The following is a 15,141-nucleotide window of genomic DNA, read 5'->3' as shown; positions in this document are numbered from 1 at the left end:
CAGGGAGTGGATCGGTTCCCTTTACCAACATACCCCCAAAGCCTAGTGTAGTATCCACCAAGGAGTAGGCAGGCAAAACATTTTTGAATATCAGATGTTAACCCAGGACCTGGTTTTGTCTTCCAGACAATATTTGCTCATTCTACAAAAACATATTAAGTTGCCCTCTGTGTGCCAGACATAGCATCAGCGGGATGAGGTTGAACCATACATGAGTTCCGATGCGTTTCATTGCAGAGCAGGGGGTTTGGGCTGTAAGCTAGTAGCCTCAGCTTTAAGAGGCAGAGGAAGGAGCCAGTAGCTCCAGGCAGGAAAGGTAGTAACACAGCGAGGAAGGAGGGAACAAGGGACGGACACCCAGGCGGTCCAGGATGGCCTCTACCTGTCCTCCACTCTGGTCCTCTGCCTGGGTCTGAGTGTGGAAAGACAGTGGCCGACACGTGTGCTGGCGACCGGGTGAGGTAGGGCTCTACAGATGTTCCAAGTTCTTGTTTGCAGCAACGACCAAGCACTGGGTCCTTGGGGAGTTCTCCCAGCCCTAACAGCCAATTCCGTCTTATTCCCACCCACCCCAGGCCAAGGGCAAGCAGACAGCTGCTGCTTGCACGTCACCCTTTGGTCACCTTGGCACCAAGAGAGGAGGCGCCCTTCTGTGGAGGCCACACAAACCCTGAGACTGCGACGCTTTCGTTCAGTCCCACTCCACCTTTCATTAGTTCAGTGGCCTTAGGAAAACCCTTCTCTGATTCTTGCTCCTTCACCCACCCTGTGGGGACAATGATTTCTGCTCTTTTTTGCTTTATAAGCTTCTTGAGGCTACAAAGACGCACCGGGATCTTAGAGAAAAGTGAAATGTAGCATGACGGCTAAGCGATGTCGAGAAAATTATTTTCCTCCTAATTTTCTTCTCAAAATGGAAATGGTGATGCAAATGATAGGAGAGTTGGTCAATGAGTTTGAAAGGCTATAATTGATGTATTGGTGTATTTATTCAGCAAATTATTAAGTACTTGTTGTATACCGTTCCCATAATACCTTAAATGGAACTTCCCCTGCTGCTTGGTGATGCCTTATCATCACTGGATGTTATATGTGAAATTATATGTGAATCCCAAGCACGGATTCCAAGGGAATGGCTGGATATCAATAATATCCTGTATCAGGAGTGATACTAGGTTAGGAATTTGTAACTTCACTCAGAAAGGGGGGACCTTAGAGAGCAGCTGTCTTTTCTTCTTTCTGCTGTGTCAGCTTCGTCTTAAAGCTGTAAGATTGCCGGACATGTATTTGAATGAAATGAGACAGGGAAGAGGAAATATAAAACTGAGTCTTTTGAAAGTGGGGGGTGGGAGGGGCTCCACAACCTGTGTTCCAACAAGCCCTCTAGGTGGGTGGGTGTGTTGTGAAGCCTCGCGGCTACTAGACAGGGCGGCAAACTCCAATGGAGTGGAGGCCACATCCCCAAAGATGGATGAAGAGTTCAGTTTCTCCTCCTGTAACAAGGAAGCGTTTTATATACCACCTTAAATAAAATCGTTTTATCAAAAGACTACTGTGGCTATTATGTGTCTTTAAAATCCAGGTGGTACCGAAAGCTCTGATAGTGCCCTAATGGGAATGGGGAAAATAACCGTCTGAAAAGGAAAGTTTTGTTTTATGGTTCTGTTTTTTTGTTGTTTTGTTTCACATCCATCTCTCCTCAATGCCAAAGTCAAAAGCATTTTGATCTAAAGTGTCATATTAACCATATTAACGAGGAAATAAATTAAGGAAAATAATTTAGGGAAGACATGAACTTTATTATTTCCAAGCTCTTTGTTCAATAGGTACCTATGTCTTATGGTACTCTTAATTTTTATTGTTCTGTAAATAATGATCTCAGATAATAAATTTGTTGGCTGTAGGAATACAAATGATAAACAGTACTTTTCTTAACATCTTCAATACAAATTTCAATAACTAACAACCCCCCACCAACTCCAATTGAAGCCAAAAAAATATATAAAAAACCAAGCTAAGCTCTCTGAATTTGGGGCACTTTAAATGCAAGGAGATGACAAAGGCTCTTTTCCATGAAACGCTTTCTCCTTATGTTCATGTACTTGGCCGTGAAGTCATACCCTTGGGATGTAGCCACACTGGTTACAGAATCCAGAATGTGGCACCGCTGCTTGCTTTCATCAGAACTTCCCGAAGCACTCATCCTAAAGTTGATCTGAGGTCCTTTGGGGCAACCCCATCCTCCCAGCTTGTTTCATTTGTTTACTAGAAACCTTCCATGAGGACAACTCTTCATTATTTTTTTTTCCTATATCATCAGATCGATATGGCTCTTTACCCTCCTGCGTTCACATTTAAGAACACTAAGTAGATGCACAAGCAAAATCAACTGGTGTTAATACCTCCAATTCAACAGGTGCTAATGTGAAAATAATGATGGCCACAAATTAAACAGCTGGTGCCCAGCCTGCAGCCTCCCCCCTTAATGCGACTATAAACAGGTCTGTGCTATGTATAGACTTGCATCTTATCAGATGGGGCTTATATGCAACTGTCCTTAGGAGCGCCTCTAAACACTGAGTCACAATCACGGATCATAACTCCTCTTTCACTTCACTTTTCCTAATTCTCATTCACCATTTTTTATCATATAACTATCTTGGCAATGATAGCATTGATAGCTAAAGAGCAAAAAAGTCAGCATGATTGGATGCTAATTCAGCTGAATTAGTATCGACCAGTAGTTCTGATATGCTTTTCCATCAGTTAGCTCTTGCGGAGGAAATGATTCCATAAAGACTCTGAAATAGAATTCTGTCTTCAATTCCCTCCACCAAATTTTTATTGCCCATCTACTATCGGCAATATTATATTGCTTTCTGTCTTTATTAATATTGTATCTAACAGTTCCTCACGCAGAACGCAGGAGCTAGTTTAGCTCCTAACTGCACTTAATCAAGAAATTAACAGAGAACTAGATAAACTGAACCAGAAAATGAATCCAAACAGTTCTTTCTCATATGGCATCTGCGCAAGAAAAGCCTACTTCTGACCTCTGTCTTCTGCCAGTTAGGACTTCTAGTCTCACATAAGGCGGGATGACAGTGTAAGCTATCTTAAGAATTTCATGTGTCTTCCCATTTACGGGGGAAAACGTAACATCATGCACTGGGTTGGCCAGTTGTTTCTTCCAGTTGACTGAACTGATGAGGTGTTCCGACGTCTTCTCATCTGAATCATCCAGGCAACGTGGTCAAACCAGTAGACTTCGAAAATTAACCTCACTTGCTCCAAAAAAATTTGTTTTCATCATTAATGCATGTGGGGTTTTTTTTAACCTTTTTTTATTGAAAATATAACTAGATGTATCACTTTGTACAAATGTAAGCTACACCTGTTAATGTGATACATTTATATATTGTTACATGATTTCCATTGTAGTGATAATGAGTACGTCTATTACATGGCATAATTATCATTTATTTCTTTTTGGTGGTTGGAGTAAGTAAGTTCTAGTCTCTTAGCAAGTTTGATGATTATAATACAACATTATTATCTATATTTGCTACTCTGTGCATTAGATTTCTAGGAGTCATTTACTACTAGTTGCAAGTTTGTACCCTCAAACATCTTTTGTCCTAGTCTCCCCACTTCCCATCTCCCAGTAACTTCCATTTTATTCTCTGTTTATATGAGTTTGGCTTTTTCAGATTCCTCGTATAAGTGAGAACATACAGTCTGTATCTTTCTCTGTCTGATTTGTCTCACTTCAGCGCAATATCCTCAAGTCTCATCCATGTTGTTGCAAATGGCAGGATTTCCTTCTTTCACGTGACTGAATAATATTCCATTGTGTATTCATCACATCTGTATCCATTTATCCATTGACGGGCACTTAGGTTGTTTCCATATCTTGGCTATGTTGAGTAAACATGGGAGTGCATTCATCTCTTCAATATCCTGTTCAAAACAATTTAAAATTCTGATAAATTTCTCACCCAAAAGAAATAAATATGCCTTCGTACAACAATTGAATTATGAGAATAGAAAGTAATGAAAATTTAACAGTAACCTCAGTGCCAAAGAGGAGGGTTGATTGGCTAGACTGCTATGGCTTGTCCATCGTAACTTCTTTTCCACTATGTTCTATTAATGAATTCATCAAATGTCTGTTGAGCCCCTATCATATGCCACACACCGTATTCTTGGAGTAGCATTTGTCTCATGCAGCTTATGAATACAAATTTGTGTGAAAGCTTCTTAATCCATCTACTACATTCATCAAAAATGTACACTACAACTACTAAATCTTTTTTTCTTTTTTTTTCAAATTGTGAGTCACAGCTTCCTACTATGGATATCAGTTTTGTGGTTTGCAACCAGCATTACTTTGCAAAGTGAAATAGACAACAATGGAAAATACCAGTGTGCACTGCATGTTCATAAACACTACACTGGAAACTTTGGTTTCCATAATACACATTTGCATCTGTGCTGCAATGTAAAATATATTGATTACTGTGGGTCTCAGGTAACCTAGTTTGAAAATCACTTCCCTAGATTACAGGCTCTTTAGAGCAGAGTTTGTCTTTCATTTTTCTATCTCTAATTGAGCTGCTGCTGAGGGGTCATTACCTCTAAATTGGAGAGAAAGTTTGTAGTTTGTTTCTTCTGAATACTGACTTTGAGAATTGCAAATGACGTTCTGATATTCGTAACGTGATTGTCTAGTCCTCCATTTATCAATGCATTATCAGATAGTGGGCTGTGTGGATAGCATAATTCAGTGACTTTCTATAAAGGAAAAAAAAAAATCTTTCATTACTCATGCACTCATTTATTGCTTTCCAAAACACTTTTCATCATATGGACGTGGTCTTAGCACCTTGAATGTTAATTATCCACTTAGATGATACTGGATAGTCCTAAGGGGAAAATCTATTGGATGAATAAGTCTGGGGGGGTTGGGGGGGGAAGTTCGAAAACCATATGTTTTCAGTATGATTGATGCAAGGCCAATTTTGGAAAGTCACATGGGTCCAGGTCAAACCTTAGATTTGTTGTTCCACCCCATAATTATATGCATTCTCATGGATCTAGATTTTTAGTTGGTTAAATTATTTGTGGAAATGAATCTTTGTAGAACAGTGGTTGCCAGAGGCTGGGGGCATGGGAAATAAGGAGACGCTGGTCGAAGGGAACAAACTCCCAGCTATAAGATGAGTAAGTTCTGAGGATCTAATTAATACCCAACATGGTGACTCCAGTTCACAGGACTGTATTATATACTTGAAAGTGATTAAGAGAGGAACTCTTCGAAGTTATCACCACACACACAAAAAAGGTGATTGTGTGAGAGAATGGAGGTCTTCATTTCACAATATATACGTGCACGAAATCATGACATTGTACGTCCTCATCTTACATATATGTCAATAACATCTCAATAAAGCTGGAATTTAAAAAAAAATAAACAAAAGGATAAGCAAAAAAAAAAAGTCTGAATTATGTCAAATCATAACTTTCTGACACAGAAACAAGAATCGGATGTGAAATACGGAAACTGCACCCATCTTCCACAATATATATCCAACGGATTGTATTGTTGAGCTCATATGTATATCAAGTGCAGAATGGCTTTGAAGTCAGAAAAACTCTGGATTCGTTGGAATTGGGGCCAGGATGGAAGAGTATTTTGTAAATAATGAAGGAAACCACAGTTTCAAAAGGAAATCAGTGCTAGAAATTGGGCTGTCACCACTCCCCAGTGTTAAAACAGAATGTTAAAGATTAAACAAAGAATAAAACCTCACATCTCCTCCTCTGGGTGATATGACAGGCCTCAGTGCTGCATAGATTAAATATCAACTTTGTTTTTTCCTGTGCTTAGTTATAAATTGTTTGGGCCCAGCATGGAACCAAACAGGGTGGATGATGAAAAAGAGTTGCCAAATATTCGGTTCATTTGGTACTCCTTTGCCTCCCTCCTGTAGAGAGAGCTGAGCTTGTAGGCATGCTTGGGTTGGTTAGTACGTGCATTTTCTTTTGCCTTGCGACTTTATTTTATTTTTATTTTTTTGAGAAATCTCCGCCAGGCTCAAGCTAGAAGGATCCATGTCGTTGGATTTGTAATCTGTGATTAAAAGACAATCCTTGCTTTTGAGTGGCATGAGCTGGGTCCTTTCCAGCATCGTGACTACCTGCAAGACCAAATTTGGAGTGAAGAGTGTGATTCGATCGATGACAGAAATACAGTGGAAAGTGCAATGATTTGTTCTGAAACCCGTTAGGATTCCCATACATTCCGTGGCCTACATACGTGCAGAATGTTAAGGCTGTAAATAGACAGCTATTCCCAAAAGCCCCAAAATGCCCTTGCTGATGTCCCACTGCCCAGCAGTGATTGAAACACAAGGAGAAACTAGAAGAAGCAAGCAAAGGAAAATCTCCTATATCCCTTTTATTTGACCCACGATACTTTATTCAGAGTATTGAACGTTTTGTTTCACAAGCCATCCCCTTTCCCATCCTCAGTTATATAAAAGAGACCTAGAAGGGAAGAAAGGTTTGTCAGTATCAATGAAAATTTCCCATGACTCAGGCATTTCTGTTCATGACTCACTGAATAAGCCGTCGTCCACGTAGTGACTATAAGGGAACTCTTGTTACAGTTGGCTGTCCTTTTGCCTAGCCACCTGGTCTCAGTCACTGAATCCCAAACAGTTGACACAAAGAATATCTGGTTACTTCAACCCTCAAGACATTATAAAACAGGCATGATATATATACATATACACAGGAGGATGAACTGAAATGCTAATTCTAACACTAAAATTTATTTTGCTGTAAGAAAAATGTTCTTCCTTAATCAAAGCCCTGTTGATAACTCTCTCCCCTAGAATATAGACCTTGTCAACTTTGGGAAAATGTCAAACCATCCACCTAAAATTCATGCTCCGTGATTCTTTGTTAAAAAGGATCCCACCACCTCCCCTCAAGCAATGTCAGTTCTCCAAAATCAATCTGAGGTAGCTAGGTGATTCTCACCAAAAGCTGGCCTTGCGGTTACAACACACCAGGTGTACGGCCCCTGACCTTTCGAGGGGCCCCCCAGGTTTACCATGGCCTCTGATGAGTTAATGTGTACAACAGGACTGTGCATGTTTGGGTAATTTACTTATTAAAAACATTCAAAGCTTTGGGCTCTTTGACATCCAAAGAAAAAGCAGAGCAATCGAGTGACTCCTGACCCGAGCTTATCAGATGACAGGTGTCACCCCGTCAGGGCCTCCTCACTGACCATGTGAGGAAGGCCCCATTTTATAGGTGTTTACAACAGTTTAAGGTTCATGCTGCCAATCTGTGTCAACACCCAGCCATACGGGGCAGCCGGGCCAGTGAGGGGGGCCGAGCACGGGAAGAAAAGCAACGAACAAAAAAGCCTTATCTAATTCAACATCATGTCTTGTATTTGTTTTATTATTATTTTTTTGTTTGTCTTACAATTTTTTTAACTCAAAGGGAACACACACACACACACAGCAGAAAAGCAGTCTTTCCTTGTACATTTCTCTACATGGTAGTTTGGTGGCAAAGGCTTCAGATATTTAAGTACTGCAGAGGTGTCAGCCAGTCAGCCTGAACTCCTTGGGCCCCTGGAGAACATGGTCCCAAATTTTTGCTAAAGCAACAAACTATTATTTTTTTTTTTTTAGCCTATATATTTTTTAGTGTTCTAAGAGAGAAGACTATTACCTTATTCCAATGAGAAACTTAAACAAGTTGTTGGACTAGTTGTATGGGGCACACCTACGTTCTAGAGTACTCGTGGTGTGTGTGTGTTTGTGTGTGTGTGTGTTAGAACTTCATGAGTTGTGTGTGTGTGTGTGTGTGTGTGTGTGTGCGCGTGTACACCATATGCACCCTGGCTTTATCTAAATTGCAGGCAATAGTGACAAAATATCCCCCATTAATTGCCCTCTGTCTGGAGTCAGTGAGTCTGGGTTTAACACTGAAAGGAGAAAACCAGCTCTTTTGGCCAGTGCAGAAATCACCATATCTGACGTCCATTTGAATACTCTGCTTGACGAAAAGGGACATCTGTATGACTGAGATGTCTAATGGCCCACGTTCGTATTTTTATCCAGTACTTCATAAGAGGTTCTGCGAGCGTCTGCAGGAATGCTGCATGCTTCTCAGGAACCAGAAAGTGCCTGATTTGTGGGAGGTGAATACTCTCGGCCATTCAATGTTATCTTTCTTAGTTTCAATTAGAAGGGTTATCACTTGCTAACAAGATCTTCTGTATAAATGGTATATCTTCAGGCTGATGTACAGCTGAATTCCACACTTCTATGCTAAATCTAGTATCTCAAATCATTTAAATTTTCATTCATCTTGCACTCTTATGAGAGGAACTCAAAAGTAAATGGTTTGGCAGTACAAGTTCGGGTTTATGTATATACACAGGATAGCAAATTCACTCACTAAACTCAGATGATTAATGAAAAAAATGGCTTCTTTATGTGCCATAACTCATGTAAGCCTTCTCAAGGACCTTCCTTCCCCCACGCATTACCCCACCCCCTCCCCAGACAACCAGCCAACTGGGCCGTAGAAGAAAAGGAAAAAGTGACCTTGCTAAGCTTCCCAGTGGAAGCCTTCTCCAGTTGAAGCCATCACTTTCTGGTATCGAAACTTCTCTCAGATAAATGTCTTCTGGGTGTCTGCCCTTCTCCCTGCTTCAGGCTCTCTCTGTCTTCAGGGCAGTGGGAAGGCGGGATCAGATTCCCATAGGGCCCCATAAGGATTGGCAGGTGTCCTTGACATGTCACCATATGCATCTGTGTCCCAATGCTAGACCTCTGCTAGCGCACAACCCATGCCAGTCTGTCCACCTCACCTCAGGAAGGACTGTGGGGGCATCTGGGCCCAGCAGACCTGGTGCTGAGCCCAGAAGTGGTGCATCTCGGGTATACCTGTTAAGCCCAGATGCCACCATGTGGCTCCAGCACCAACAGGGCCTTTTCGGTGGCGTCATATTAGTAGCTCAAAATTAGCTGCGCTAGGAGTGTGGTGGGAATCCATCAACACCACAAATCAGGGCTTGCTTTCCAAAGAGCCAGTGGGTAAATGGTGACCAGCACACCACTGGAGGGAAGAACGTTCATAAGCAAACTAAGAATCCTGTATGGAAAGGAATTAATTTCGGGCCACCAGGCCCTGATCCTATTTCCTCTGTATCCCTGAAAAGATCACTGATAGCAAATGATTTAGCATGTTATTTTGAAACCTTGCACATGTTTCTTGGGTGGCACTCTTAAGCCACAGCGAGATGAAATAACAAACTAAGATTTATAAATAGAGCCTCCTATGTAGAAGTTTCTCATTCGAGTTGCTTATCTGCTCTGGCTTCATTGATGGTGATTATGGAATTTCTATGCATCTTTTTCTCATTTGGTTAAAAAATGTGGATGGCTGATGGTCAGAAACAATAAAGGAAAAGGGAGGGGTAGAGAGAAAGGGGAGGGGAAGGGTGGAGCAGGAGGGGTATCGCTGAGATCCACAGGACACCCCTGCTCTGTGGGTTGCCTCCACCCTGGCTCTTTTTAATGCCAGTTCTGATCTCCCCCCACTCCAATTCTTCTCTGTACACTATTTAAAAAACAAACAAACAAACAAACAAAAACCAACAACAACAACAGAGTAGTCTCATAATACTTTAAAAATAAGTATTAAAAGAGAAAAGTTTAGGGGAGAAGTCAGAAACCCAGTCGAGATAAGTGACAGATTCCGTGAATAATCCAATAGCTGCAGGCACTTAAGTTTTGGGAATAGGGAAGACGCCTCACATTTAATTAACTAACCAAGGCCAAAAATTTCCCTTCATCTTTTCTTAAGCTTTGGAGTAAAACAACTCTAGATTTGAACTTACCCCAAGTCACATAACTTCTCCAACTGGGGCCCGATTCTGATAACACGTCCTTTGGGATCAGCCTCCTTCTTTGTCTTTACGTGAATGTATCAATTGATCGTGCAGTCTTCTGGCTCTTTTAATGGAGAGGCTTCTCATAAGAGAGTAAAAGTCATGAATGTTTTCAAATCCTCACACCCACACTCCGAAACATATATGGGCATTTTGTCCTGTAAGAAACAGTCAGACAAAATGTAGCGTTGACCTCAGGACAGAAGCAAAGGCGGGTGATTACGTGGGTTTGGAGCTGATGGAGTCCCACCTCACGCTCCCATGCCGTTAGCACACCGGACATTGTTCCCAGCGCTTTCCATGTATTAACGCATGTAATCCTCTCGAGATCCCAAGAGGTACTACTCGTTCTGATCCCCACTTAACAGTGGAGAAAACCAGGGCAAGAGAAAGGTTAGAGAACTTTTGGGGGAGCTCCTACAGGTGAAGCTATAGAGCGAGGATTCGAACCCAGCACTCTGGCTCTAAACCACGTACCGCTGTATTACCCACGTATATCTGTGCTTCATTTGTTTACTCATCTCCTAGAAAAGGGGTGTCCAAACTTCTTTCAATGTTTTTCACCAAGGGCCATATGCGGTAAAATACACAAACAGCCAGGCCACTCACTCGAGGTGAAGTACGCGTTGCCTCACCTGGTTTATTTAAGTAAACTAAATATATTTTTTGACTTTGCTGCGGGCCAATTAACAATGGATTGCGGGCCGCAGTTGGCCTGCAGGCCGCAGTTTGGACACCCCTGTCCTAGAACTAGGGCGGCTGGTGTTTACGTGGGGTCCGGGGAGCACCCACGCCGCGGTGCCGTGGTACTTGGCAAGAATGCAGGTCTGACACACTCCCCCGTGTCTCCTACACACACTGGTTCTTGAGAACCAGCACCCAAGATACATCCATCCCCATCGCACCCCGAAGGAAACTGTTTCCTCGAGCCCCTTTCTCATCCTTTGCCGGACACCAACATATTAATGAGCAAGTAGTTTTGCCAGAACGGCTGTCAAGAAAAGAACACGTTCCATGGCTGGTCCTCAGGTCTGACTGTGCCTTGTTGGAAATGCCAGGAAACCGTGAACTGACCCAAAGGTCAGCAGCAGGGGAAACGTGGGCCTTTGGCCCAGCGAGCGACATGTTGAAAAATGGCTTCTCTCTGTTGAAGAGGTGTTTGAGTTTAGTTTAGTTTTGTCTTTTTATGTAAAATAATGGAACTTGAATTTCTTACATTCAATGTAAGTTCAGGCAAATGGGCAAGAACAAACATGTGATGTCACCAATTTCCTACTTCTTGGGTATGGAAATCTAGATACCGTTGCAAATACAGTGGTACCTCAGTTTTCGAACGTAATCCATTCCGGAAGACCATTCAAGTTCTGAAACATTTGAGAACCAAGGTAACGGTTTCCCCATGGAAAGGAATGCAAAATGGATTAATCCATTCCAGACCTTTAAAATCAACCCTAATATTGCAAATATAGCATAAATTTTACTATCTAATGATACCATAGATCCATAAAATTTACAGCGTTCATAAACCGAAATGTTCGTCAACGGAGACGTTCAAAAACCGAGGTACCACTGTACATCTTTGAGGAGACATCCTTGTCATCAAGGAAAGTTCTGCACTGACGCCTGTTTTAAAAAACTTACCAGAAAAAACCCAGACGACTTTGTTGTAGGGTAAGTGTCAGCTGTATGTAAAATACTTGGCATTGAGTAACCTCAGTACCCAGCTTTTGTGGTAATAAAAATAATTAACATTTATAATTTCATTCATTCACTTAGCAAATATGTTTTAAGCTCATGTTATGAGTGCAAATCCTAACCTTTCCACAGGTTAGAAAGATGCCAGAGGTAACTGGGTTTTGCCACCAGCAAGATCAGAGAACAGAGGGGAAGATATCACACTATGTTTTACTGATATAAGAGGGGCTGTGACTGGCCCATCTGGAGCCAGGTGTCCTCTTGTGACCCAGTCACCCATAGCTGCACTTCAGGGTCACCCTGTGCCAACTGGCCCGCCGTGGTATCCGTGTATTGGGAATGACAGAGGGCAGAGCTCAGGAGAGTCAGCAAGAATAAAGCTTCCCGCACAATGCTTGTCTGCAGGGCTGGTTGCATCATTCTCAGAACCCAGTGCAAAATGAAAATGTGGGGAACCTCATTCGAAAATTATTAAGACTCTTAAGACGAAAGCAGAGTACAAACCAAGTGTGAGACCCTCTGGCGTGTGGGGCCCTGTATGACTGCATGGGTCGTTGGCCCACGAAAGTGGCCTCACTCATCTTCTATGCTTCTCTTTAAAAACTGAAAAGAAACCCTTGAGTGGTAAATTTTATCAAGTTAGCTTGCGTGTCAGTCAACAGTGCACGTTGACCAAGAGGCTGCCACGTGCCCATCTTGCCTGTGACACCGCGGGAGAGGCGTCCCATTTTCTATGGGAGAAAATGTGTCAGAGGGACCATCTCTTTACCCAAATTCTACAAATCCGTCAATTCCAAACGCAAGTGTTTTGAGCTTGGGGGACACTCTTCTTCTGCAACATGGCTGACACTGGTCTCCCTAACCACGAAGACAAGTACTGTCTCACTGTCTCCCCCCCCCGCCCCCCCCCGCCGCTTTCTCCTCAGACCAGAGCTTCCATCTCACTGGCTGGGCGGCCTCTTTCCCTCCCGACCATTTCACATTTTGCCTTCCCTCACACTGTCCGGGAGCCCCCCACCCCCACCCCTATTGAACTTTTCCTCAAAACCCTGAATTGTCCACAGACAGCTTGGGTTTTAAATAAAAATTCTATTTCTCTCCACTATACTCAGAACAAGCAAAATAGGTTCCTTTATCTGTTTCATAAAACTTGATTCCATTTTAGCTGATTTTAATCTCAATTTTCTGTTGTTTCTATAGAAACAACAAAATCAAATCGTAGCATTTAGTATTCACACGTGAATTTTCAATTTATAAAATGGTCTTTCTCTATTGTTTTAATGTCTAGCAAATTCAAAAGTGCTGTTGAAATCAAGTTATTCATCATAAACTGTATAATAAAAAAATACCTCCACTCTCCCAAGAAAAACAACAATAAAGAAAATTCAACTGTATTTTCTAATGTTCCTGAAGCTATCAATGCCATCAAGTAACAAAGCATTGTAAAAAAAAAAACAACAAACAAAAACAAAAAGAACAAAACAAACAAAATAAAAAATAAACAAGAAAAAAAACCACTTTGCTTAGTCAACTTGGTTTTAACATTGTTTTTAATGCTAGTTCTTTCTTTCGTGATTACTTTTACCTACCTGATTTGTTATTTCTCACCGCCTCTTAAAATGAAATGGAAATTACAGCTGTGCCCATCACAATGGAAATATTCTTAATAGTCCAGAAAGGTGTTTTAAGATGTGTCATTGCCAATGGAAAATTTCACACAAAGAAATATGGAAATCCAACTTCAGGAACTGTTCTGAATGTACATCACATTTAATATGCTGTGTTGGGGGGGGGCGGCTGGTTAGCTCAGTTGGTTAGAGCGTGGTGCACTTAACAAGGTTGCTGGTTTGATCCCCACATGGGCCACTGTGAGCTGCGCCCTCCACAACTAGATTGAAACAACTACTTGACTTGGTGCTGATGGGTCCTGGAAAAACACGCTTAAAAGAAAAAATGCTGTGTTTGGGTAGAATAGAGTGTGTCAAAATGACTTGATTTAGAATTTCAATCTTGCCATTTACTTCTGTCCCTGAAGAAGATGACTTCAGGGACGTAACTGACCCTCTGTGTGCCTCAGCCTTTTCATCTGTAAAATGGGGGCAAAGTCTATTTTATAAAGTTGTTGCATAGAACAAATGGGTTAATTACAGTAGTAATCACCATTTATTCAGCACTCATGATCTCATATAACTCTCAGAATAACCCTGTGTAAGAGGCAAGAAAATGAAGATTCCTAGAGGTTAAGAATTTGTTCAAGCATTAAGTGGTCAAATTGGAATTCAATCCCAAGTCTCTGATTCTAAACCCTGTGCTCTTAACTTCCACTACAGCAAGGTGGAAAGAATTCATTTGCATCAGCTCATTTCCCCCCATTTTTGAAAAGCAGTCGTTCTCAAAGTCTCGTCCTCAGGCCCACAGCAGCTTCGCCTGGGGACTTGTTAGAGATGGAAGTTCTCAGCAGCTCCCAGGATGTGGCAGAAACCCTGGGGTGAGGCCCAGCAATGCGCCCCAACAAACCCCCAGTGACCGTGATACTGCTAATTCATCCGCTACTGTGTGATTCCTACTAGTTGTTCTTTAAGAGGGATTTATTGCTGATCATGAAACTCATACTTCTCAGTGCAGGAATCTTTACAATTTAGAGAAGTGTAAGGATAATAATAGAAATCATTTAAACAGGATACATGTTAACATGCTGAGGGAAATCATTTGAAAGATTGTGTGTGTGGGGTGTGTGTGTGTGATAGATAGATAATAGATAGATAGATAGATAGATAGATAGATAGATAGATAGATAGATAGATAGATAGATAGATAGATAGATTAAACCTCAATACAACTGTCTGTCTTCTTTTTCATTTCACTGAACATAGTGGGCACTTTTCCAGGTGATCAAAAATTATTTGAAAACACAAATCTTGACAACTACATAAAGTTCTAGCTCATGGAGAGTCCACAGTTTACTTAATGCTCTGAGACAGCCATCCTTCTACACCAAGACTTGTTCACAAGTTTCAATTTCTAACCGTCTCCAGAGGTACATTCTTGCAAGTGGAATTAAGGACCAAAGGATAGAAATATTTTAGGGATCATATTACATATCATGAGATTGGCCCCCAAGGATGGTGCGCTATTTTACTCATCAACAAAAGTTTGTGAGTATCAATCTTACCATAGCCTCATCAGCATTCAGTATTATCGTTTAATGTATCTTGATCCGTGCTCTTTATAACAATGTAATACTGTTAGAACTGCTATGACACACTTGCATTGCCTTTTAACATAACCCGATAGTGACTTCCCTGACATTTTCAGACCATAACTAATCCCCCAAAAGACCACTTTTCTGATCTAGCCATTGTCAGCCTAGGAGTACCAACACGCGCTGTCAGTAGCTATCAATAAATACCCCAAACTATGAGAAGCTGCAGAGTGAAATGTCTCAGAGACCAAAAGAAAAT

At 41.5% G+C, this 15,141-nt stretch overlaps 1 long non-coding RNA gene across 1 annotated transcript in view; it reads right to left on the bottom strand.

Annotated features, from left to right (window-relative positions):
• Positions 1-1,896: 1,896 nt before the first annotated feature.
• Positions 1,897-15,141, bottom strand: part of LOC141568187 (uncharacterized) — a 34,803-nt gene continuing 21,558 nt past the window's right edge. The window contains exons 2-4 of the long non-coding RNA XR_012491230.1: positions 9,935-10,143; positions 4,636-4,794; positions 1,897-3,960 (exon numbers count right to left, since the gene is read on the bottom strand). This is a non-coding gene — a long non-coding RNA (uncharacterized LOC141568187). The remainder of the gene's footprint in view (positions 3,961-4,635; positions 4,795-9,934; positions 10,144-15,141) is intronic.

This window comes from Rhinolophus sinicus, linkage group LG13 (assembly GCF_036562045.2).
Source record: "Rhinolophus sinicus isolate RSC01 linkage group LG13, ASM3656204v1, whole genome shotgun sequence".
NCBI classification, from domain to species: Eukaryota; Metazoa; Chordata; class Mammalia; order Chiroptera; family Rhinolophidae; genus Rhinolophus; species Rhinolophus sinicus.
The sequence above is the reverse complement of the archived record's forward strand: the minus strand, read 5'-3'. Positions and strand labels throughout refer to the sequence as shown.